This window comes from Electrophorus electricus, chromosome 15 (genome assembly GCF_013358815.1).
Source record: "Electrophorus electricus isolate fEleEle1 chromosome 15, fEleEle1.pri, whole genome shotgun sequence".
NCBI lineage: Eukaryota > Metazoa > Chordata > Actinopteri > Gymnotiformes > Gymnotidae > Electrophorus > Electrophorus electricus.
The window spans coordinates 19084217-19111124 of NC_049549.1; the positions used below are offsets into that span (position 1 = coordinate 19084217).

Below are 26908 nucleotides of genomic sequence, written 5' to 3' on the forward strand. Positions count from 1 at the left end.
TCACACACACACACACACACACACACACTTCTACATCCCAGCAGTTAGAGTACACACACACACACACACACACACACACACACACCCTACTGCCTTTCAGCAGTAGGAGTAAACACACACTACTGCCTAAGAGCAGTAAGAGTAAATACACACACACACACATTATTGTCTCCCAGCATTAAGAGTAAACACACACACACACACACTACTGCCTCCCAGCAGTAAGAGTAACCACACACACACACACACACACACACACACACACACACACACACACTACTACGTCTAAGCAGTTAGAGTACACACAAACACACACACACACTACTGCCTTTCAGCAGTAGGAGTAAACACACACTACTGCCTGAGAGCAGTAAGAGTAAATACACACACACACACACACACACACACACACACACACATAATTGCCTCCCAGCAGAAAGAGTAAACACACACACACACACACACACACACACACACACACACACACACACACACACACTACTACGTCCCGGCAGTTAGAGTACACCCACACACACTACTGCCGTTCATCAGTAGGAGGAAACACACACTACTGCCTGAGAGCAGTAAGATTAAATACAAACACACACACACACACATTATTGCCTCCCATCAGTAAGTGTAAACACACACACACACACACTACCGTCTCCCAGCAGTAAGCGTAAATGTACACACACTACTGCCTCTCAGCAGTAGGAGTAAACACACACTACTGCTTCCCAGAAGCAAGAGTAATCACACACACACACACACACTACTGCCTCCCTGCAGTAAGAGTAACCACACACACACACACACACACTACTGCCTTTCAACAGTAGGAGTAAGCAAACACTACTGCCTCCCAGCAGTAAGAGTAAATACACACACACACACACACACACACACAAACATATTACTGCCTCCCAGCAGTAAGAGTAAACACACACACACAAACATTACTGCCTCCCAGCAGTAAGAGTAAACACACACACACATTACTGCCTCCCAGCAGTAAGCGTAAACACACACACTGCTGCCTCTCAGCAGTAGGAGTAAACAAACACTACTGCCTCCCAGCAGTCAGCGTAACCACACACACACTACTGCCTCTCAGCAGTAAGAATAAACACACACAAACAAACACACACTACTGCCTCCCAGCACTAAGCATAAACGTACACACACTACTGCCTCTCTGCAGTAGGAGTAAACACACACTACTGCTTCACAGCAGCAAGAGTAATCACACACACACACACACTACTGCCTCCCAGCAGTAAGAGTTACCACACACACACACACACACACACACACACTGCTACGTCCCAGCAGTTAGAGTACACGCACACACACACACACACTACTGCCTTTCAGCAGTAGGAGTAAACACACACTACTGCCTGAGAGCAGTAAGAGTAAATACACACACACACATTACTGCCTCCCAGCAGTAAGAGTAAACACACACTACTGCCTGAGAGCAGTAAGAGTAAATACACACACACACACACTACTGTCTCCCAGCATTAAAAGTAAACACACACTACTGCCTCCCAGCAGTAAGAGTAAACACACACACACACATTATTGCCTCCCAGCAGTAAGAGTAAACACACACACACACACACACTACTGCCTCAACGCAGTAAGCGTAAACGTACACACACTACTGCCTCTCAGCAGTAGGAGTAAACACATACTACTGCTTTCCAGAAGCGAAAGTGATCACACACACACACACACACACTACTATGTCCCAGGAGTTAGAGTACACACACACACACACACACTACTGCCTTTCAGCAGTAGGAGAAAAACACACACTACTGCCTGAGAGCAGTAAGAGTAAATACACACACACACACACACACACACATTATTGCCTCCCAGCATTAAGAGTAAACACACACACACACACACACACACTATTGCCTCCGAGCAGTAAGAGTAACCACACACACACACACACACACACACACACACTACTACGCCCCAGCAGTTACAGTACACACACACACACTACTGCCTTTCAGCAGTAGGAGTAAACACACACTACTGCCTGAGAGCAGTAAGAGTAACCACACACACACACACACACACACATTATTGCCTCCCAGCAGTAAGAGTAAACACACACACACACACACTACTGCCTCCCAGCAGTAAGGGTAAACGTACACACACTATTGCCTCTCAGCAGTAGGAGTAAACACACACTACTGCTTCCCAGCATTAAAAGTAATCACACACACACACATTACTGCCTCCCAGCAGTAAGAGTAAAAACACACACACACACACACACACACACACACACACACACACACTACTGCCTCCCATCAGTTAGAGTAAACACACACACACTACTGCCTTTCAGCAGTAGGAGTAAACACACACTACTGCCTGAGAGCAGTAAGAGTAAATACATACACACACACACACACACACACACACACACACACACACACACACACACACACAAACATATTACTGCCTCCCAGCAGTAAGAGTAAACACACACACACATTACTGCCTCCCAGCAGTAAGCGTAAACACACACACACTGCTGCCTCTCAGCAGTAGGCGTAAACAAACACTACTGCCTCCCAGTAGTAAGAGTAAACACACACACACACACACACACACACTACTGCCTCCCAGCACTAAGCGTAAACGTACACACACTACTGCCTCTCAGCAGTAGGAGTAAACACACACTACTGCTTCCCAGCAGCAAGAGTAATCAAACACACACACACACACTACTGCCTCCCAGCACTAAGCGTAAACGTACACACACTACTGCCTTTCAGCAGTAGGAGTAAACACACACTACTGCCTGAAAGCAGTAAGAGTAAATACAAACACACACATTACTGCCTCCCAGCAGTAAGAGTAAACACACACTACTGCCTGAGAGCAGTAAGAGTAAATACACACACACACACACACACACACACACACACACACACACATTATTGCCTCCCAGCAGAAAGAGTAAACACACACATACACACACTACTGCCTCCCAGCAGTAAGTGTAAACGTACACACACTACTGCCTAGGAGCAGTAGGAGTAAACACACACTACTGCTTCCCAGAAGCAAGAGTAACCACACACACACACACTACTGCCTTTCAACAGTAGGAGTAAACACACACTACTGCCTCCCAGCATTAATAGTAAATACACACACACACACACACACACAAACATATTATTGCCTCCCAGCAGTAAGAGTAAACACACACCTACACACTACTGCCTCCCAGCAGTAAGAGTAAACCCACACACTACTGCCTCTCAGCAGTAGGAGTAAACACACACTACTGCCTCCCAGCAGTAAGAGTAACCACACACACACACACACTACTGCCTCCCAGCAGTAAGAGTAATCACACACACACACACACACACCCACACACACACATACACACACTACTGCTTCCCAGCAGTTAAAGTAAACACACACACACTACTGCCTTTCAACAGTAGGAGTAAACACACACTACTGCCTGAGAGCAGTCAGAGTAAATACACACACACACATTACTGCCTCCCAGCAGTAAGAGTAAACACACACTACTGCCTGAGAGCAGTAAGAGTAAATACACACACACACATTACTGCCTCCCAGCAGTAAGAGTAAACACACACTACTGCCTGAGAGCAGTAAGAGTAAATACACACACACACACACACACACACACACACACACACACACACACACACTACTGTCTCCCAGCAGTAAGCGTAAACGTACACACACTATTGCCTCTCAGCAGTAGGAGTAAACACACACTACTGCTTCCCAGCAGCAAGAATAATCACACACAGATACACACTACTGCCTCCGAGCAGTAAGAGTAACCACACACACAGACACACACACACACACACACATTACTGTCTCCCAGCAGTAAGAGTAAACACACACATACACACTACTGCCTCCCAGCAGTAATAGTAAATACACACACTACTGCCTCTCAGCAGGAGGAGCAAACACACACTACTGTCTCCCAGCATTAAGAGTAACCCCACACACACACACACACACACTACTACGTCCCAGCAGTTAGAGTGGACACACACACACTACTGCCTTTCAGCAGTAGGAGTAAACACACTACTGCCTGAGAGCAGTAAGAGTAAATACACACACAAACACATTACTGCCTCCCAGCAGTAAGAGTAAACACACAAACACACACACACTACTGCCTCCCAGCAGTGAGTAGACACACACACACTACTGCCTTTCAGCAGTAGGAGTAAACACACACTACTGCCTCCCAGCAGTAAGAGGAAATATACACACAAACACACACACACACACACACACACACACACATGTTACTGCCTCCCAGCAGTAAGAGTAAACACACACACACACACACACACACATTACTGCCTCCCAGTAGTAAGAGTAAGCACACACATACACACTACTGCCTCCCAGCAGTAAGAGTAAACACACACTACTGCCTCCCAGCAGTAAGAGTAAGCAAACACACACATTACTGCTTCCCAGCAGTAAGCGTAAACAAACACTACTGACTCCCAGCAGTAAGCGTAACCACAGACACAAACACACACACACACACACACACACACACACACACACACACACACTACTGCTTCCCAGCAGTTAGAGTAAACACACACACACTACTGCCTCCCAACAGTTAGAATAAACACACACACACTAGTGCCTCCCAGCAGTAAGAGTAAGCACACACACTACTGCCTCTCAGCAGTAAGAGTAAACACACACACACACACTACTGCCTCCCAGCAGTAAGAGCAAACACACACACACTACTGCCTCTCAACAGTAGGAGCAAACACACACACACTACTGCCTTTCAGCAGTAGGAGTAAACACAGACTACTGCCTCCCAGCAGTAAGAGTAAATATATACACATACACATACACACACACACACACACACACACACACATATTACTGCCTCCCAGCAGTAAGAGTAAACACACACACTACTGCCTCTCAGCAGTCGGAGTAAACACACACTACTGCCTCCCAGCAGTAAGAGTAACCCCCCCCCCACACACACACAAACACACACACATTACTGCTTTGCAGCAGTACAAGTAAACACACACACACACACACACACTACTGCCTCCCAGCAGTGAGTAAACACACACACACACACACACACACACACACACACACACACACACATTACTGCCTCCCAGCATTAAGAGTAAACACACACACACTACTGCCTCTTAGCAGTAGCAGTAAACGGACACACACACACAATACTGCCTCCCAGCAGTAAGAGTAAACACACACACACTACTGCCTCCCAGCAGTAAGAATAAACACACACACACACACACACACACACACACACACTTCTGCCTCCCAGCGTTAATAGTAAACACACACACACACCCACTGCTGCCCCCAGCAGTAAGAGTAAACATACACACACTACTGCCACACAGCAGTAAGAGGAAACATACACACACTACTGCCACCCAACAGTAAAAGTAAACATACACACACTACTGCCACCCAGCAGTAAGAGTAAACACACACACTGCTGCTCTGCAAGTTAGCAGTCCTGCTGCCTCCCAGCAGAGCCCTAAAAGCTCTCTCTGAACAGTCGAGAGGAGCAGAACAGCAATTAGTTTCTGTGAGCACTGTAGATGGGACACAGGCTACCCCTGTTAATGTCTATAATCCTGCTTCATAACACACTGAGCTACAAGCACCACATAGAGCAGCTCTGTAGTAAAGCTGTAGGCCTTGGAGAAAACCCCAGCATGAGTGAGGGATGTAAACAAACAGAGCTCGGCTGGACCGAGTGAGGAGAGGATGGATGAGCTATAGATCTGTCCACAGGGAATCTCACACAGTTTTGCTTTGATAAAGGAGAACAAATGTCTTACAGCTGGCATAACTCATCTGTGGATAGATTAAAAGGATGACATGTCATCTTTTCGTGAGGTGTTATTTATAAAAGCAAAGCAGACTGTAGATTTCTTTCTTTTAATAGTTACTTGATAGACAAGCAGAGAAAAATAGAGAGGGAGAAAGAGTGATTATATCAAATATCAATTTGTTTATATGTAATCTGTTATTATTGATGCAAAAATTTAATAATTATAAATCATTGTGATAAATTTAAGTGTGCTTTCAATATGCACCTCAGTTCAGTGATTCGCTGGATCTGTTTAATCAACAAACAGGCAGAGATTTTATCCCGTTACTCATATGGGTTGAATATGAATATGTGGCAACCAGAGCTGCAGATGACTGGTTGTCTTCCATTCATACCCACCTCTTTGCTTGAGGGTTGGTCATGTCCCTTGGTTTTGCCTGTACTGAACAAGCTGGATATGTCGACTGCTTAAGGCATCCTATATGTGACAATTCTGCAGCAGCATTTAGGTGTTCTGATGCAAATATGGAAAAAACAATTCCATAATGTTGATGTAATGGTGATGACATTTTCTGGTCTTAACAACCCTGTCCTTGTCTGGTGCTTTGATGACTATTTTGTTGACCATCTTTGGTTTCCTTCCTTCATTAAGTCTATAAGCTTCTTTAAGTACAAGCTAGGCATCTCTTTGAATTTATTTTATGTACATGAACTATCCTTCTCTGTTTGCCAACAGACAGCCTTAAGAACAACAAAAACCCTCTCAGGTTTGTTATTTATTTAGTGGCCAAGTCTTCTCTAAGAAACCAGAGATGGAAATGATGGGTATGCTTGAGTAATCTACTGAAATCGTAAATACAAGCAGTAGACACTGAATAGAAACATAGGTAATGAAAACAGATTGGATGGTACACAAAGTGTAAACTATGACCAAATAACACAGCTCAGAATTGCATACACAACAACAAAACTTTACAAAGAGTGTGAAATGGAGCCTTTATGGTTCTTGGTTAATGACAGGAGATGAGTGGTAGATGTGTTTGGCTAATGGAGGGAGATGAGTGATAGATGTGTTTGTTATTCAGGAAGGTGGACTGGAGTAGAAAGTAGAGACATACTAGTGCAAAGTGAGAGTGAGAATGGTGAGGGTATGTATGTCCTCTCAGTCAAAGGTTTTTAGAAGCCATTATCCAGGCTATGGAATTCCAATCCACTGACCCTTTACCGAAGTCTACACAAATGTTTTTGAATCTAGATGCATTTGAGGAATTCGGGACACATAGAATGAAGGCTAATAGTGCCAACTAATTCACATTACAGTATCTTTTTAATTTTTACATTGGAAAATTATCTGTTCAATTATGAAATATTATTGTGTCCTGATTTCTTTCTGATTATTTGTAGTACAGCATAAGTACACAAATAATGTAATTGCACCCTCCTGAAAGCATGTCAATATTAAATTTACTATTTCATCACTTCTGCAATCTGTTGAGCCTCACTACAACTGATTTCCTTCTATCATGCACATTGTAAAAAGTCTGTTTTAAGGCTGTGCATGTGATAGAGCCCTGTGCTGCTTATATTGTCTAATCATGGAACCACTGGCACACTGCAAAGTTCTTAAAGGTTCTTTTAGTCTTCCAAACCTATGTGAGAAATGTCTTATAGCCTAATAAGAACAAGGTCAAACATCATGGCCTTAATACAACACACATAGCCAACACACCCAAAGAACAGAGAGCATACTGTCAATGTGTTGTGGGATATAAGTATTGTTGTAGAAGTAGTGTTGCAGAAATAGTGTTGTAGTCTGGTCTCAGTCTTGGATCTAGTGGTCTTGACTGCAGCACTATATATTATTATTATTATTATTATTATTATTATTATTAATAGTCAGATCTATATAGCACCTTTCTTAAACCCAAGGACACTTTACAGACAGAAATCAACTTTTTACACTCACTCACTCGCCAATGAGAAGCAGCAGCCAATTTACACACAGTGTACTCTCTATCAGAAACCACAGCCCCCTGGGGGACTGCACCAGTTCAGGAGAAGGAGAGGAGGTAAAGACCAGGACAGAGCAGCAACCATCACTGGACATACATACACACACAGAGCAGCAACCATCACTGGACATACACACACACACACACAGAGCACCAACCATCACTGGACATACATACACAGAGTACCAACTATCACTAGACATACATACACACACAGAGCAGCAACCATCACTGGACATATACACACAGAGCACCAACCATCACTGGACATACACACACAGAGCACCAACCATCACTGGACATACACACACAGAGCACCAACCTTCACTGGACATACATACACAGAGTACCAACTATCACTAGTCATAATACACACACAGAGCAGCAACCATCACTGGACATACACACACAGAGCACCAACCATCACTGGACATACACACACAGAGCACCAACCTTCACTGGACATACATACCCAGAGTACCAACTATCACTAGACATACATACACACACAGAGCAGCAACTATCACTGGACATACACACACAGAGCAGCAACTATCACTGGACATACACACACAGAGCACCAACCTTCACTAGACATACATGCATGGACACATACATATGCATGTATACATATCTATATACATTCACATTTATACAGGACAATTTACAGTACAGAAGAAACCATAGACCAAAGAAGGAACCCACACAGACATGGGGAGAACATGGAAACTCCACTCAGATAGAAACAAATGTGCTAACCACCAAGTCTGGCTCTTGCCTTGTGGATTTGAAAGTTAATATGGTTTCTGACTTATTTTGTTCTCACGCGTGCAATGCCCATGCCATGCATTGACATTTATTATGTCATGAATTCTTTACTCATTTTATTATATCTTTCTGAAGGTGGGATATACAACAAAATGGGATCATTAGCCCCAGATCTCATTATGAGTGAAAATTAGCACCCATCTATAGCTGCTTTGATAGTGTCTTCCTTCTTCTTTACTGAGCAATTCAGACAATATACTACAATGAGAATTTCTATGTGAATAAATACAGTACAGCAGAAGGTCAAAGTGGGCTGAGATTGCAAGAGGACCGGGTAAAGATCTGCAGGCTGGGATGGCGTAAATAGCAAACTGTGGAGAAAGGGAGAAAACAGAACAAGTCCAGACTTGGCTTCTGTTATGGCATGGTCTAGGTTCATACTGCTACAAAGAAGAGAGGAGGGATGTTGTTTTTGCTAATCTTGTATAGAAAGTAGGGGACAGGAACTGGTTGTCATACAAAAGTCCTTCATCAGTTTGTATATATATGTTTGTGTACATACACAGTCATAGCAGAATATTATGACCATTCCTGGTTTGGAATGAACTTGTCCCAGAAAGTCATAGATGCTATGTGACAGACTTTGCTGTATGTATAAATAAGCACACCAGTCAGTTGTAACAAAGTGCAAAATGATCATCATGGATAAAGGAGGCAAAATGACTGATGTCCATATGGGCATGATAATAGGGTACTGGGCAGAGGCTAGAAGCATCTCAGAAACTTCATGGATGTTCTAGAGCTGCGGTAGTGAAGGCGTACTGAGCGTGTACTGAGTGGTGTACTGAGTGAAGGTGAACGTCTCGCTTGAGTGCCTGCCAGTTTAACAGTGGTGCCCCACAGGCTGCTGGTACCAGAGGGGAACGTCAACTCCAGCTAGTGATACAGAGCATTCGTCATGCCACACTGGATCAGTTAACATCTATAATGAACACAGGAGCAATGAGGAAAGTGTCAGGGATCACCACTGAGCAAACATTATTACGCCTGGCCTGCAGAAGGTTCATCATCAATGTCATCTCCAGTTTGCACAGGAGTACCATAACTGGATACTGGAGGATTGGTGGACGGATGATGGCATATACACTGCCAAATGCATGAGAACCACCTCAAAGAGATAACTGGGCCAAACACAGGGTGGTGGTGGCAGTGTACATATCTGGAGGATATTTTCCTGGCAGGCCCTGGACCACTAATACCACTGCATGAGTCTCTAACCCCAGCAGGTACTTGGCAGTCCTAGCAGATCATGTGCACCTTTACATGTTGGTGTTCTTCCCTGATGGTAATGGTACTCTCCCTGTGCCTTTGTGGGTACTCTGTTTCGTCCCACATTCCAGAGGTGTGCATGTTAGGTTGATTGGCCTGGAGTGGATGTGTGTGCTGTGATGGGCTCTGTGCTGCAGAAATAGGCACTGGCCCCTTGTGACCTTGAAGTGTATTAAGTGGTTTAGAAGATGAATGAACAAAAGTACATCAAAGCTTAACTTTGATGCAGTTTAGTCATGTTGATGTCCTTAGACATCGAGAAGAGACATGTTAGTTCCATGACTAGTTCCTATTTCGTTTAATATTGAAGATGTTATACAGTTATTCATTGCTAAATAAATCACTTTTTTGACATGACTGCTTGTACTTAGTTTAGTAATAGTTATTAGCAGTCACTAATGCAATTCAGTGTATCGAGTTCCATTTCAGTGTTTTTACCTGTACATGATTGATATATTTATTTATTTATTAACATATCTGGCATATGTAGGAATATTTAAATATTGGCCCTCTTAATTTGGAGAAAATCAACCACACTTCAAACATAATATATAATTTGGGACATGGTTCTCTGGTAACTTATCACATTCCCAAAAATACAAATTTTGCTGAGAAACACTAAGAAATTTAAATGTGGTTTACTTGCAGATTCCTTCACTGACACATATGTCTAACTGATCAAAGAATATAAATAATCTCAGAGTAAGCAAGTATATTTCTGACAGGAGGCCATAAACCATGCCCCCTCCCACGCACCCCCACACACAAATATACACACAAGCAGACACCCAAACACATACAGAAGAAACTAAACACTCCGCTAATCTTTCAGTCACTCTGTAATCACATATTGACAAAAAAGGAAGAAAGCATGTACTTGTTTTATTAGCAACTATGTTTGTTGCCATCAGTGCATAACCTGGTTCCTTTTTTAGGAAGAAAATGGATCTGCAGTTAACACTGCATTGCATACAAATTGCTCACACATAGTAAACCATTCAAAAATGCATATTATGCATTAAATATATGTATTATAATACATTAATTATATGCATATGCATATAATTATAAAATACCACAGTATACTTGTTATGAGGGATAGGACCACCATTTCTGAAGGTAGGAGCTAGGGTCATCCCAATGTCACCAGAAGTTCTTGACACAAAAGCTGAGAAAATGTTAAAATCATTTAGTGTACTTTCAGAATGAGGTGGCCTGTACAGCTGGGGTGAATGTTGGTATGGCTGGTAATCCAAATTCATGTACGGAAAATAGAGTGCTATACAATAGTGATGAGATATGGTTAGGAAAAGCATAAAAACTCATCACTGAAGAGAGTGGTGCTCAGAAGGGGATTGATTCCGTTGGAGGAAACATCAGCAATTGCATCATCACCAAAATTGTTGCGAACAATAACATGCTAATTGTTATTAGGTTTTGGACTCTGACATTTGTAAAGCTACTTTGTGACAACAACAGCTTTTGTAAAAAAGCACTATATAAATAGATTTGACTTTGACTTTGACTTTTAATCACCAATGCTAATATAGTCATTAATTTAGTGTACATAAAATAGGTAAACTCATTTGACATACAAATCATATAACACATACAAACAACATTGCAAACTTCCATGCAATAAATTCATATTCATATACAGTCATATTCATTAACTAAATGAGCAATCAATGTAAAAATACATTTGTTTTATTGACTATGCAAACCCAAACATATTAAATACAGTTATGTTTTGTTATCTATGCAAACACAAACATATTAAATGCAGTTATGTTTTATTGTCTATGCAAACCTTTACATACTAAATACAGTTGTTTTATTGTATATGCAAATCTTTACAGATTAAATCCAGTTATGTTTTATTGTCTATGCAAACCCAAACATATTAAAAAGAAGTGCCTCATTAGAAGAACATAATGCAGGGCCTTATTGTCAGACTTTTATCTTTATTATAATCTAAAATTAATGGGAACGGTGCTTATTAGTGTCTTAATAATTGCGATTTTGAAGTGCTTCCATTTATTACTTCTCAGGATGCTTGTTAGAAGCTTTGGCAATCTCCTTCTCCAGACGTCTTAGGTAAAACTGCTGCTTATTGAATCCTCTGTTCATGCACTGTTAATTTTTCTCGTTTTATCCTCCATTTGTACATTGTTAATTGCGCTCATTTGATTAATTTGTATATTGTTAATTGTCGTCATTTAATTATTTTGTTCATTGTTAATTGTCCTGGGGTAGTTTGAAACAGGCCAACCTTATTTTTGAGACCCTTAAAGTTTGAAATATGATTTTTATGTTTCTCCTTTTATGCATTGATACTTTTTCTTCCTTTCCTGCCACCAGTTTCAAGACAGACAGGCTTTTCATCAAATTCAGGGGTCTGATGACAGCTGTGATTAGCTATGGATCAGACACACAGATGCCCAGTGGATTCTCTTAATGACTGCCATTCCATTATTTGAATGTTGTACATATGTATGAATGGAATAACCACAGCCACGTAGAATTCTTGGTATTTGCCTGCACCCAAGGAGTTATATAAAAAGGTGAGGCATTTCTATATTGTACAGTACAGATGTAAATATCTTCAAAAGAAGGAATACAGAGCCAAAAGAAAAACATGCATACATCAAGGAAGCATGTAGAAATGTTTTACGTAACACTGATTTACACAACACTGTGAAATTTGAATATTTTCAAAATTATACTCTGACAATAAAAAAAGTTTTTTCTATAAAGCTGATATCATGGGGGAAACTGCTGCACTACAAGTGATGTGTTGTTGATGCTTTTATTGTGTTCTTATATGTACACCATGGTACTGTCTGAAGACAAGTTTTATACTGTTTGAAGAAAACCAGGGAGTGGATTGCCTGGGCTTCAGAAAATTATTCCAATACTGGATGCAGGTAGAATACGAGAAAACTAAACTAGGCAGAAGCACCTTCAGTTATTTGATTTTATGAAAAGAACCTGCCACATGTGTGGGTGTGTAGTTTTGTAGGTTTGGAAAGGAGTCAAGCCCTTTAAAACTTGGTATGCAAAGATTAGAATTTTGAGTGTGATTCTGTCTGCCACCAGTTGCCTGAGCTCACTAGAGGCACAAGGGGGATTTTTGGAAGCTTGAAACCAGACAGTGGAAGTCCTTATGCGTTACAAACAATGAGTAAATATTTTAAAGAGAAAATCAATAGTTGACAATCTAACTTTTAGCTGTAAACATATTGAGACAGTGCCCTCTCACCATATTTGTCTATATTTTGGTTTTATACCACGCCCTTCTTAGGTGGTGTGTTTTGTGTCTCATTCGCCACATCAGCTATGTGCTATTATGTTATTATATTGTTCCTTTATAAATCGTTTGTGTTGTCATCACTGATTATCAGTCATTTAAGTTACATTGTCTTTAGTTACATTGTCAATGATGGTCAGTCATTAAACATTATTTTTAGTTATTGTTATCATGCTTTTTTTGTTTGGTTTCATTTTATTACTTTTATTACACCCTTCAGTTGGAAATTTGCATTTATTTTCTTTGTTCTATGCCCATGACAAATATTCATAATTTCTTCTTCTTCTTCTTCTTCTTCTTCTTCTTCTTCTTTTTATTATTATTATTATTATTTAAAGAGAGATATGTAGTAAAAATTGCAATATTATTTGTTAAACTTTTATTCCCTTATTGCAAGCACCAGGCAGGATGTAAGTGTGAGTAAGATTTGTTTAAATAGTTATTTTTTTAAGTAATCCTTAAGTGAAACACAGAGATGCTAAGACATGGACTATTTAGAAGGTATGACAAAGTAGATTGTAAGATAATTAATCCATAATAAGAGGCATGTAGGAACCCAAACTGTGTTGTTTAGCTCAGATCTCACACATTTTTTTGAAAAATAACCTTTGTCCCCCATAAGATCTAAGATCTAAATTTACAGATCAAAATCACTAGGTTGTTGCTTTGACCATATTTTCATATTGTTCCATATTTTCATGTTGTTGCTTTTTATGAATTTAATATGAGCTTTCCATTCTTAATTTCCTTAACTCTCTCCCCTCTCCTCCTCCCTCCCTCTCTCTCCCGCACTCTCCTTTTGTCTCGCTCTCTCAATCTCTCTCTTTCACTCTTTCCCTCTCTCCCTCTCTCTCTTGTTCTCTGTCACCCTTAGTTTGTGTCAAATGTCACATCCAGAAAACCCATTTCTATATTTTATGCATATTTCTATAACTTACATGTTATGATGAAACAAATCTTTCAATTTTCACAATATGCAAGCATCTCTGTATATCATTCAGAAGCAAAACACTGTTACTGTTGTGGTGTTTGAGCCCTCATCAGAATATTAATGTACCAGATCCTTTAATCTACCTTCATTTGATTAAGGAACTCATACTGCACACCCTTCATTCTTGTCACCTGGTTTCTCAGCCTAGTGTTACTCATACAATTCCTAACAACCAGCACACAATGACTAACTCTCATTTCTGCCTGACTTCTTGGAAGACAGTTGCATAACAAGCTTAGATAGCTTCATTTTTGCATGTTGCTTTTTTTTTTTTTAATTGATCAAAATATTTATATGGGGAGGGATTCTAGAATGAGATCCACACCAACTCACACCTTTAACATTATTGGCCCGAGTGCCGCAGGGAGTGAGGCAGGATGCGCAGACTCTCTTGATGGTGAATAACGTTTATTAACATTAAACGCAGACAACATAGGTGGCACTCACATAAGACATCTACATGATTACACAGTAACACTGAACAACAAACACATACACATTAAAGGTGAGTACACAGACTAATGTTATGGCTACAGCAATGTTTACATAGATCGACTTTAACACATAAGTAGCGACATAGCTTCAATGACAATCAAGGGTGCACACAGGGGTTTAAATAGACAAACTAGCATGTAACATTAAACCCTGTCCATGTGTGTGCCATCCCAGGGGCATGGTTACAAAACAGTACACATATGAATACCCCTGCATGTGGCTGTACCATGTTACTTGTGGGGGGAGAAACCTTCCGTGACAACACCAATCTATCCCAACTCATGCTAGTTGACACTAGTGCACATTAACTCACCATGCTACACCAACTCAATACATTATTTATTAACTCTTTGTGGAACTAATAATTGTGAATACATGTGCTGGCTGGTATTAGTCAATTTGAAGTTTTGTAAATGTTAAGATTCTTGTGACATGCCCCATTACAATAGAGAAATATCTCACATCTTCAGTAACCTCATTGTCCTGATTGTTACATATTTCTTTGCATTTGTTTAGAAACCATCAAGTTGACTGCCTTAGCAGATTAGCTCTTGCATGGCGTGTAATTAGGCCAGATGCATTGCTGATTATAGGAATAGATTACACAGGTTTGAGGTGGAGTTTGATTATGAAAGCAAATAGCAGTATGTAGTGTTGTTAAAGGTATTTCAAACACCAAAAAAGATGCATAACATGAGTGAAGATATGTTTTCACATGAAAAAACCTTTAAAATAAATTTAAGAAAATTTGCAAAACAAAGAAAATGCCCTGAGACTTTAGTGGGTAAAAAGACCATAACTAAAGAAATGTGAATAATTCATTCTGTCTTCCTTCATGTCTACTGGAAGAATGAACAGACACTGGAAAGAATACTCAAACATTCTCAATGCTCAAACATACTAGCATACTCATACATACTTAGTACTCAAACATACTAGCATACTTATACTCAATACTCAACCATACTCAATACTCAAACATACACAATACTCAAACACACTCAAACACACTGACTGCAATGCCTGTCAACTGACTGCAATGTTCTCTTGTGGGATGGATCTCGGACACATGTACACCATCAGGACAATACGAGGGCCTCTAGAAAATTGGAATAGACATTAATTGCTTATTTTTTCATTTTATTATTAGTTTTTTATTTTTCTCTTAAAATTGTTATTCTTGTAGTAATAGTAGTAGTAGTAGTAGTAGTAGAAGTAATAGTAGTAGTAGTAATAGTAGTAGTAATAGTAGTAGTAGTAGTAATAGTAGTAGTAGTGGTAGTAGTAGTAGTAATATTAGTAGTAGTAGTAGTAATAGTAGTAGTAGTGGTAGTAGTAGAGGCTATAGTAGTAGTAGTAGTAGTAGTAGTAATATTAGTAATAGTAATGTAGTAATATTAGTATTAGTGGTAGTAGTAGTAATGTTAGTAATAGTGGTAGTAGTAGTAGTAGTAGTAGTAGTAGTAGTTATATCAGTAGTAGTGGTAGTAGTAATATTAGTAATAGTGGTAGTAGTAGTAGTAGTAGTAGTAGTAGTAGTAATATTAGTAATAGTAGTATTAGTAGTAATATTACTAGTAGTGGTTGTAGTAATAATAGTGGTAGTAGTAGTTGATGTTGGTATTGTTGTTTTTAACACTATTGTTTGATTATTTATTGGGTAGGAATGCCGATTTGACCTGCTCTATGTTAATTAAGTTTAATTAGATGAATGGTGGTTGCTTTCAGTGAAAACAAATGGAATTCATAACTACTAACATAACTCTACACTGGCTTGCTCACTCATTTATATTGTATTCTTTTACAAGATGTTATCTATCTATCTATCTATCTATCTATCTAACACCCTATACTTGTGTATATACATGAAACTTGTTTTACATTACTCATCATTACCTAACAGGTTAGTACTGTCCTGTTATGGTTCTTAATAGAATATATTATTATGAGCATAAAAACATGAGCCTAAAACCATTCTATATTATCATGGATCATATGTACAGGAGAGTTCACATCTTAGCATTTATGCAATAAGTCTAAATGCACATATATTCCAGCTGTATATGAAAAACAAAAACTGATTTATAGTTTTCATAGAAGCAGTTCACATACCTGTGCATAAGGGGATAATGGTATGCTATCAATCTATTTGAGCATGTCTGAAAATTTGGCTCCAGGGTGCATAAAGTCTCCTCAAGCTGTAGTTTGTTGTATGTGCCTCAGTGTTGAGTTGAAGGTTATGTGTTCCTCCGTGTCGAGTTTTAGTTTGTTGTTTGTTCTGAGTGTCAAGTTGTAGTTTGTTGTATGTTCTCAGTGTGAAGTTATAGGTTGTTGTATGTTCTCAGTGTCGAGTTTGTAGGTTCTTGTTTGTTCTTAGTGTTGAGTTGTAGGTTGTTGTATGTTCCTCAGTGTCGAGCTGTAGGTTGTATGTTTCTCAATGTCTCTCCTCACTCCACTAGTTGGCTCTTTGTGGGATGCAGTCTGGCCGGAGATCAGGTGTCAGCTTCTGGTGCAATGGGGCGTGAAATAAGCAGTTGGAGTAAAATAGCTGAAAGGTGAGTGCTCACGACACGTCTCTACAGATGAGCCTTGGATAATTCATGCTGCGGCCGTGTGCTTTTCTGCTCCTAATGGGCCTTTTGAATAAAGTTTATCCTTTGTGGTCTATGGAATGACTCCAGTGTACTTGGTCAAAGAGGTCTTGAGTAAAACAAGGGAACAGTTAGGTTGAAAAATACTAATTAAAGTTAAAAAATACTTTACAAATACAGGGCACATACAGGTGGAAAGTGTCACTTTTAGTATGCATCTAAAATATTGCAAAAATGTATCATGGGCTGAATGAACATACTCTCTACTATAGCTCTAAGCATCATGTGGGTTAACAGAGTATATACTTGATTTTGATAGACTGACAATTGAAATGTTCATATACTTTCAAATATTTCTATTTCTTGACTGTCTTGTAGTGAATGATTACAAATGTTTAATTTTTTTTTTTATCAGGACTGCCTGCTGATCAGGATCAGGGCTGGCTTCATGTGGCAGCACACACAGCTACATACTATACACATACAGGTACATACATGTACAGTTACATACACACACAGTTACATACACATACAATTATATACATGTACAATTACATACACATACAGTTACATGCATGTACAGTTACATACATTTACAGTTGTATACACATACAGTTATGTACACATACAGCTACATACACATACAGTTACATACACATACAGGTACATACACAAATGTGTTGCTGTACAAAAGCAAGTCTAATTTCAACATTTCTCTTATTACTGTCTATATGTAGTCAATTACACTGTTAAAGTGGTGAAAAGATATTTTCTTCTGAAGATAACAGAATATCAATTATCTTTGATTTACAAGTGTAAGTAGACAACTGACTGTCAGATCATGCCTGTTGAAATGGCCAGTCAACTTTTGATTACTTTAAAAAATATTCTTGGTGCTGCATATGTTCTTCCTCAGGTAAATGCTCAGCTTTTCACACACACAAAGCAGACTTCTCTGACAGCTTCAGTTTGGGTCTTTATGAAGTGCATTTGTCCAGTGACAAAGAGATCCATGTGACTAAGAGATCAATTTTTTAAGGAAATTGGTGAGTTTGTTAAAGTCAAGGAGCTTGTGAGAGAAATGGCACCTACAGTTGCACTGAACTTCTCTGCATGGCTATGATGTGTTTCCTGGAGCATGGAATATGAATGGGTGTTCAATAAAGCCTATTGCTATTTCCATGGTGAGCTTTTCATACATATGTAATTATATATAATTTCAGTTGTCTCAGTTAAACAGCTGGTGTTACATGTAACTTGGGCAGGGTGATGGATTAATTAACTAATACACATGTGTAAAGACAACATGTTTCCTATCACACATTTGTAATGTTAAATGGGACTTCCCCCTTTTTATTAGACTCGTGTATGAGCAATAATAGTGTTCACACATAAGTTTACAAATTTTTATCATTTCCCTACAAAAGACAAAGAATGCAAAAGTAATCAATACTCTTTCTGAGACATGTGGTCTTTTACATAATTATTATACCAGTACAGTACAAAAAACTATAATTTTCTTTAAATGAAATGAACATGGTGAAAACTCAAAGAAAACTGCATTTTTCTCAGAGTAAATCTCTTTGGACCACATGCATGCTGAGGATAATTAAAGTTGTGTGTCACACCTGCTGCCCCGCCCCCTTTTGTCATATCCAGTCAGCAGTTGGAATCCCTACCCACCTAGACACCTGCAGTTCATAAATCACTTTTACATGGCATGTTCATTTCTATCTACATACTCTGTCTGAAGTCATTTTTTGAGCATTCGGAGCCTTGCATTGTTGTTTTTATTGGTCTCCTGGTAATAAATGCTTTATTTAGCTGAGATAAACATTTTTTCCTTACTACTCAATTGTTCAGAAACTAATCCAGTTCTCGATACCCATTTTGCTGGATAGGATGGTCAGGTCAGGTTTACCCAGGACAGGTCAGTATTATCTAAAGTACAGTTAGAACTTGCACTAAAACATGTACATTGTACTGTTTCTTTTCATATTAGGAAACAACTCCAGTTAATAGAACATTTTACATTTTAGGGCATTTACCTGTTGTTTTTATCCAAAGCAACTTACAGTTATGACTGAACACAGTTTGAGCAATTGAGGGTTAAGGGCCTTGCTCAGGGGCCCAACCGAGGAAACATAACGGTAATGGGACTTGAATTGGCAAACTTTAGATTACTTAAGCGCTGAGCTACCATTGCCACTGAATGTTAATAATTAAGAAATGTAGAATAGCCTGTTGTTAAAGGCCTGGTGTTAAGAGAACTTTACTGAAGACATTTTCATGAAACCTGCCTAAATTACATTTAAATTCTTTTCTAAAGTCTTTCTATCCTGGCATTGTCTGGTTTGAATAAAGCACTGACTCATTCTATCCAATGGACTGTTGTTTCACTCTTTAATGGCTGAAGGCATATCTCCTAGGGGGCTTAAAAACTGCCCTAACTGTATGTAAACAGCTCCTTCAACAAACAGTGCAGTTATTCCTAGAAAGTATGTGCTCACATTGTAATGCCTGCATCCACCTGGTAATGCATGCATCTACCTGTCAATGCCTGCATCCACATGTCAATGCCTGCATGCACCGTGGTAATGCCTGCATCTACCTGTTCAAAACAAGGAGAGATCCACTGCTCAGATATGCAACATGCGACGTGACGTAAACTGTATACTGTATGACAGGATTTTCCTCTCTGGTGGAATGATCACACTAGTGCAACACCTGGCTCTGCTCTGCTTTAGGCACTAGCATCATGATATGGGTGTGATGCAAAAACATACTTCCCTCAACTCTTCTCTTGTGCTGTGGCAGGCATGGGGAATCGACCACTAACTCTTACCAACAAAAATGTGATTGTGCTGATAGATGTTTTAGTTTGCAAACTACTCTAATGTCTAGAAATGTGAGTTATGATTACATCTGGCCCTCTGCTACATAAATTAGATTCAGACCATGGTACTAAGACAGCTGAGGAAAACCATGAAGCAAGAACAAGGGCTACTCCTTTATTTCAGGTGGAGTCAAAGAAATGAGTTTCTCATCTGCTGGGTTCTATAAGACATTTTTCAAACTGAAATCCCACTAGGAGGTGATTGCTTGATGATAGGCTGTTTGTCCTTCCTCTCTGCAAAGAAATAACTACTGTTTACTACATTTGAGCAGGATCCTCTACCACACTAAAGAGTTAGGGTTAGGGTTAGAGTTAGTGTTAGTGTTAAGATTAGGGTTATGGTTAGAGTTGAGGGTTAGGGTTACTCTAACTCTTAAATGGATCTTTCATAACTGGTATCCCCAAGCATAGTTCTTGGACAGGATAGTGGAATTCCCTTACATTCAAGGTCTGCTACAAGGGCATCAAGCCAAATGCATGAGTAGCTAGTAATTGTCACTTAGAAAGCAAATTGACAAACCTAAAGATAAAATCAACAATGTAACATGCTCTTTTAAAGCAAAAAAAAAAAAGTACCAAAGTAATCTTTTTGATAGTTAAATATGTCATAGAACTGATTTCTGAGGCATTACTTGACGTTCTAATTAGAAAGACTACAAAGAGCCAAAATGAGCACCAGTGAAGTTTATCAATTTTTCATTTAATGTGAACAATCCTGAATCATGGTTTCTATCGCACATAAACAACTAATAAGCTATGTTTCATTAGGAATTGAAAGAACAGGAACTGCCATTTTAAAGAAACAAAACAATATTTCACTCTTTGTTCTGTTGGTTATTTATCCAGTTCCTGACATTTTTGTGGCACAATGTTGGTGCCACAAGTATTTCAGGAATAGCTCTATAATTTTTTGAATACAGAATACCTGCATTGTTTTCACTTTAATAACAAAACCAACACACCTGTGGATGACTATTTGCATGTATTGCTTTTTAAAATATTATGTTTCAGATCATTTTAACTTAATACACTATAAGAACAATGCCTTTAAATGCAAAATGACAGAAGGATAGAAATGCCACCTTGTAATGTAACCCAGGCAAAGATGGTACAATCGAGCCATTCCAAGATGTACTATCAAACAAGGATCATTGTGCCAACAGAAAGTTTGTGAATGTCTGGACCCTTCAGGGCCTTTGGGACTGGCAGTGTGGGTCAGTCATCAGTGTGGAACAGAAATAAGTCTTGGCCTCTCACAAGTCTTGGCTCCTAGGGCATGAACACTAAGATATTTGAACAAATCAACAGGCATTTTAAATGCACCTGCTTCCCTCTGAGGACTATGATTTGGGGGCTTCCCTAAGGCACTGCTTCTCTCCACAGTTAAAGTCTGAGCAGCTGAACATGTCTACTCTTGGTTGGTCTGTATAATCTCACAGATCCATGTGGAATAGCTCTACACCTGCTACTCAACCAAACACATTTCTAACCCTGAAAAATTCACAGAGGATTTATTACAGTGCACTGTTTTCCACAACATCAAATAATGTTGATATTTTCAAATAGTAATAGAAACTAAAGTCATGATGTTAAAAATGGCTTTATTTTCCTCACTGTAGGCAAAATAGTGAAGCATAGTATATGATATAAAAAGAGTTCATGATTACATACAGTGTAATAATTTCGAACAATTACTATTGGTGGGCATTTATATCCATTTCAAAGCACACTACATTATTTATAACACAAAGTTATTGTTTGTTTCAGCCTTTCACAAATTGATAAAAATTGTTTGTTATGTTTACAAAGTCTGTTTTTATTGGCTAAATGCAATAAAATATATTATTTTAAGGTTTTGAGCAAGATCTAAGGCATTAATGCCACATGATGCCCATTGTGGCCTGTATAATCGTCTTTAGGCTTACATCTGATATATTTGTATAAGATGTGTTCATAAAGTAAACTGTACTTGTACGGAACTCTGTTATATGATGGGTGCTAATAGATTTTACTACTATTACTGTAGCTACAAATTGTAATGCATCTACCTATGTGCTAGTGACTCAGTTATAGCATGATATCTGCATAATTGTTGGCTTGATCTGACTTGTGGTTTGTAAGGGCTCAGACTGTATGCTGTATGCTTTGGTGGCTAATTTAGAGACTGAGTCAGGTGCTAAGAGTGTGGAAGGCTGAACGGTAATAGGTTGTTGATTAGCAGCATATGAAATGAGCATTTACCTCCAATTAATCAAGATTAACGGGTAGAAAATGACTTCAGCAAATCCTGCACCCTTGCAACAGTTATGAAAGGAGTTTTCTCTTCTCCCAGTTGCCTGAGTTAGATGCCAAAATGAACTGGTAGCCAGCAGCTGCTCATTCATGTGCAATTTGGATGAAATTTTCTGATTTGAATAAACAGCAAACATTCCATTGATATAGAATTGCAGTGGAGTGTACAGCATGTACAAAGAATTAGCCAAACTAATTGAAGGTAATTGATTTGTTACAAAGCTTTACAAGACTTGACTAATGATCTGAAAAGAATTCAATATTAGCTTGCTTTTCCATTGTGTTGTGATGGTGGATCATTCCCAGTATTGATATTACAAATTCTGCCTTCTATAGTTTGTGCCATTCTCTTTCACACCTCCCTTTAGGTCCCAGTCTGGTGTCCAGATCTGTTTCTCTCCTCTGCTTGCTCAGACAACCTGGCAGTCCAGTAGCCTGGACTCTTTGTGTCTGGGATGTCTGAGAGTCTGGCTCCTCCTCGCACTCTCTCTCATACTGACCTTCCTGTTGCTCTTTATTGTCAGACAATCACATCTAATGACCCAGAGATTGCAGCAGATATGTTGTGGTCATTCCATACCTCTGTCCATTTGCCTTTATGTCATTAGTTTCTTCCTTTCTCTTAGTGGTCATGAGGTTGAGTGCCCATTTTTGAAACATACCACATGACATGGATAAAGACAAAATCTTATTTCAGCAATATTGGAGGCCTGTGCAAATGAATTTCATCCTTAGTATGTAATTGTTGTTTTTAGGTCAGTAAGAACTGTAGGTCTGTAGAAACAATGCAAAAATATTTTACTGAATGTACAAATTAATTTTATGCTCAACATATCCACAACTTAACAAACCCAATTAAATAAATTAAACCCAATTAAATAAAAAAGAATGAAACAATCTTAGGGCCAGTGTCCCAAAACTGGATTAAGACAAAAATTATTTCCAGTAGTAATTTATCACTGGCACTGCAGTTTTGTCCAAGATTATGCTTCTTCAAAATTTACGTATAGGAAAAGTTTTCCCCAGCCTTTGATATATTTAACTACTGTAGAAAGCTAAACATACAGGAGACGTCATCTATAAAGTGAGATCAAAATGGAGATGCGCAAACTGCTTACAACAGTGGGAAGGATAATAAGAGAGGCAAGACTTTGGGAGATGGTATTATACTAGTCGCCTTCAGAAACAGACGCCAGCCAAAATAGTCCTTATAACCGGCCAAATATAGCCACTGTCCATGGTGCTGATCTGCAGACCGGATTTCTACCAACAAACGTGTATACTTTGACAGTTTGTAAAAGGGTGCCGGCTTGTTTTGTCAGATTTCCAAGAACCTGCTAGCAATTGCTTTGCGCCTTGTAAGAACCTCTGACTTTGCTCCTTGCTAGGTCTACCGCCTATAGACTATACAATGGCACTGAAGGAGGCATCGTTACTGGCAGCGAGTGGAGAAGCGAGAGCTAGCGCGAGTCTTTCCCTATAAAACGCCCACTGCTCCATATAGTCTACAGCCGCCAGACATATCATGCGTACTTTTGCTGCGACGCACAGTGTCGGTGGGATAATTGTTAAGCAGTCTTCGTTTCAAGGATATACATCTCTGTGGAATCTGACTTCTCTGAATTTATATCTCTAAAGATGGATATGCGATCTGGGTTTTTTGATGAAACTAAGAATCCAAGGAAACTAAACGTTTGACTCGCCGCACCTGGAAAGGGTAGTGCACGGAAATGGAAATGTTTGAAAAGAGAGGCTGAATTCATATTACAGTGTCACATTAAAAATACATTGTTCAGAGAAACACTATAGCTCGTTGGAAGTACCGGAGAGAAAGGAGAGCACGTTTATTACTGATTTATTCATTCAGCCGATGTAGTTTGGACCGAGGGCACTCAGGTGCTCTTCCCTGGTTATACTATCGAAACAGCTGGGATCCTTTCATTCTATTTCTTATCAAATCGCCAGTGGTTTTCGGATTATTCATTGGTCGCAACTTCTTGGAATAAAGGTAAAACTATGTTTTTGTATGTCTTACACCGTGTATTGACGGAGCCTGTCGCCAGTAGAGCTTTCAGAGCAAAGCAGAGTTGGAAAAACTCCCATGTTGTCAGTGTTGTGTTCATGAGTTGTGAAACGACATAAAATGGCACAACACGTGGATCTATTGACTTTATGGAAATGTAAGGTTCGATCGGACTCCCAGACATATTTTGGTGGATACATATGTGCAAAGGTTTAGAAGAGCAAGTGTTCAGGTGTTTTAAAAAAGGTCCGGAATGCTGAGTAACGGTGAACAACGTGTAATTATATATTGCTGAATGAAGTAGGCAAGTTCTACTTCCGACTTCATTTCTGCTCTTATAGGCAAGAAAATAACGATCAACTGCAAGACACACTAAGACACATTAAGCGTGTCTTGTTCGATTCTGGGATTCACTGACTGTCAGTGGACAATGTCCTGTTCGATATGTAATATTTAGCATTAGTGTAGATATGGGTTCATTGGAACAGAAAATCTCTTAATAAAATACAAAGCGTTAATGCGTACGAGGGTTCACCGGGGGAAATAGAAAATACCTCTGAGCCGTAGTGACTAAGTGGAGGTATGAAGGAAGATCTCGCCTATCTCACATGAGTACGTTTTTAGTCGCGTGCATCTGCGTATTAGATGCATTTCACATTGTTACCAGAGGCAGGAACTCGTACCTTGGAGCGGCGAGCAGCAGTTACTAAAGACGTGTACGTGACCGAGGAAGGACGGCGAGTGTATTCGAGATATCCCACAGCGCACACACCCTATGCCATTTCCCCCTCGTAATATAGAACTGCTTTAGCTTTGTATAATAGTAGTTTCAGCAGCCACACATCTTTTTTGTGTGTAAATACTGTGACATTCTTTTAAACGGTTATTCTCGCTCCTGATTCGGCACCTATCTGTCTCTCCTTTGTTTGATACGTTCGGAATGGGGGGTTGGGAGGGGGTTTGAATGTCAGGCTGCACTGCTAAATGTCTTATTTTTCACCGCAGGTAGGGGGCCATGCTTGGCCTGCACATACGTGTCTGTGTTGCTTGGCTTTTTCCAGGAGTCCTAATCGAATTGTGTTCTCTTGATTTTGAAAGTTGTAGGTGGTTATTTGATAACCGGTAATTTATTCCTGTTATTACCAAACAGAGCTTTTAGCTTTTAACTCTGTTTTGAGTTGTAGGTGTTTGTAGTCAGCTGATAACATGCCCTGTTTGCTCAATGTACTTCTTGCTAAATGGCCCATGATTTTGCAGTGAAAACATAAGCACAAACTGATTGCGGTAGTAAATACACAAATATATAAGACAAGTAAACCCCCTATAACATAATCCATAGCAGCACCTCCTCACCATACACACAATCACTCACCATTTAGCTGGACTCTGTTGGCCTTTGGATGATGAATTGATATGTAACCCTATACTCATGTTTAACAGCATCTTACATCATCTCCCTGTATCATAGACTCATTTAGCTCAGTGCAACTGAATGTGCTTTTGTAACTGTAAAATTGCACTGAACAGTACACCATGACCCGGTAAGCAAAGCAATCTGGCCCATCAGCAGTAGACAGTGGATTATTTTCTCCACCTTCTGCTGAATCCAAGTGCTGTCTGGACAAGAGAGTGATTTTATATTAGATTGACTTGAAAGATTGCACACTGTTTTTCATCAGTGTTTCTAGAGGTTTTGCAGGTGTCAACTGAGCACTCAAAGCTGGAAATGGTACACTCAAAATGTATTAAGTAAATATTGTACAAAAGGAAATACTATTAAAATAATTAATAATAACTCTAACCATAAACCTAATCCTAGTTAGAGTTCAGAGTTTTGGCCCATGTTCTTGCAGTGTGATGTTTAAAAGGTGGTAGATGTTCATATCACCATATGCTATTATTAACCAATTACATGACAGTAAAATGTATACTAATCATCTTGCAGTTTATTTGTCCATATTTGTCTGAAATCAGCCTTTTTTATCAGTTTGCTTTTCCATTGTGTTGTGATGTTGGATAATTCCCAGTATTGATTTTACAAATTCTGCCTTCTATAGTTTGTGCCATTCTCTTTCACACCTCCCTTTAGGAGAATATAATAAATGTACAGAATATGAATTCCACATGACAGAATTCTTATATATGCTTTTGTGATTGGCTTTCATAAGTGAACTACATTTATAAGGACCAAGGGAATATGTAGGATTTGGCTTTAAAAGTCAAGAATCAAGACAGGACTCCTGCAATGTTATAGTGTATCTTATATTTCAGTCGTGTG

General features: G+C 39.3%; 1 protein-coding gene across 3 annotated transcripts in view; it reads left to right on the plus strand.

Annotated features, from left to right (window-relative positions):
* Nucleotides 1–26908, plus strand: part of zgc:172282 (leucine-rich repeat and fibronectin type III domain-containing protein 1-like protein) — a 146252-nt gene that overhangs the window by 37315 nt on the left and 82029 nt on the right. The window contains exons 3-6 of one of the 3 annotated variants that reach the window (XM_035534147.1): nucleotides 12084–12129; nucleotides 12394–12596; nucleotides 17288–17383; nucleotides 17835–17906. The gene's annotated coding sequence lies outside the window, so the exon portion shown is untranslated. Of the gene's footprint in view, nucleotides 1–12083; nucleotides 12130–12393; nucleotides 12597–17287; nucleotides 17384–17834; nucleotides 17907–24184; nucleotides 24616–26908 lie in introns of those variants that run through there. The other 2 variants (XM_035534146.1, XM_027017558.2) reach the window with 2 other exon arrangements.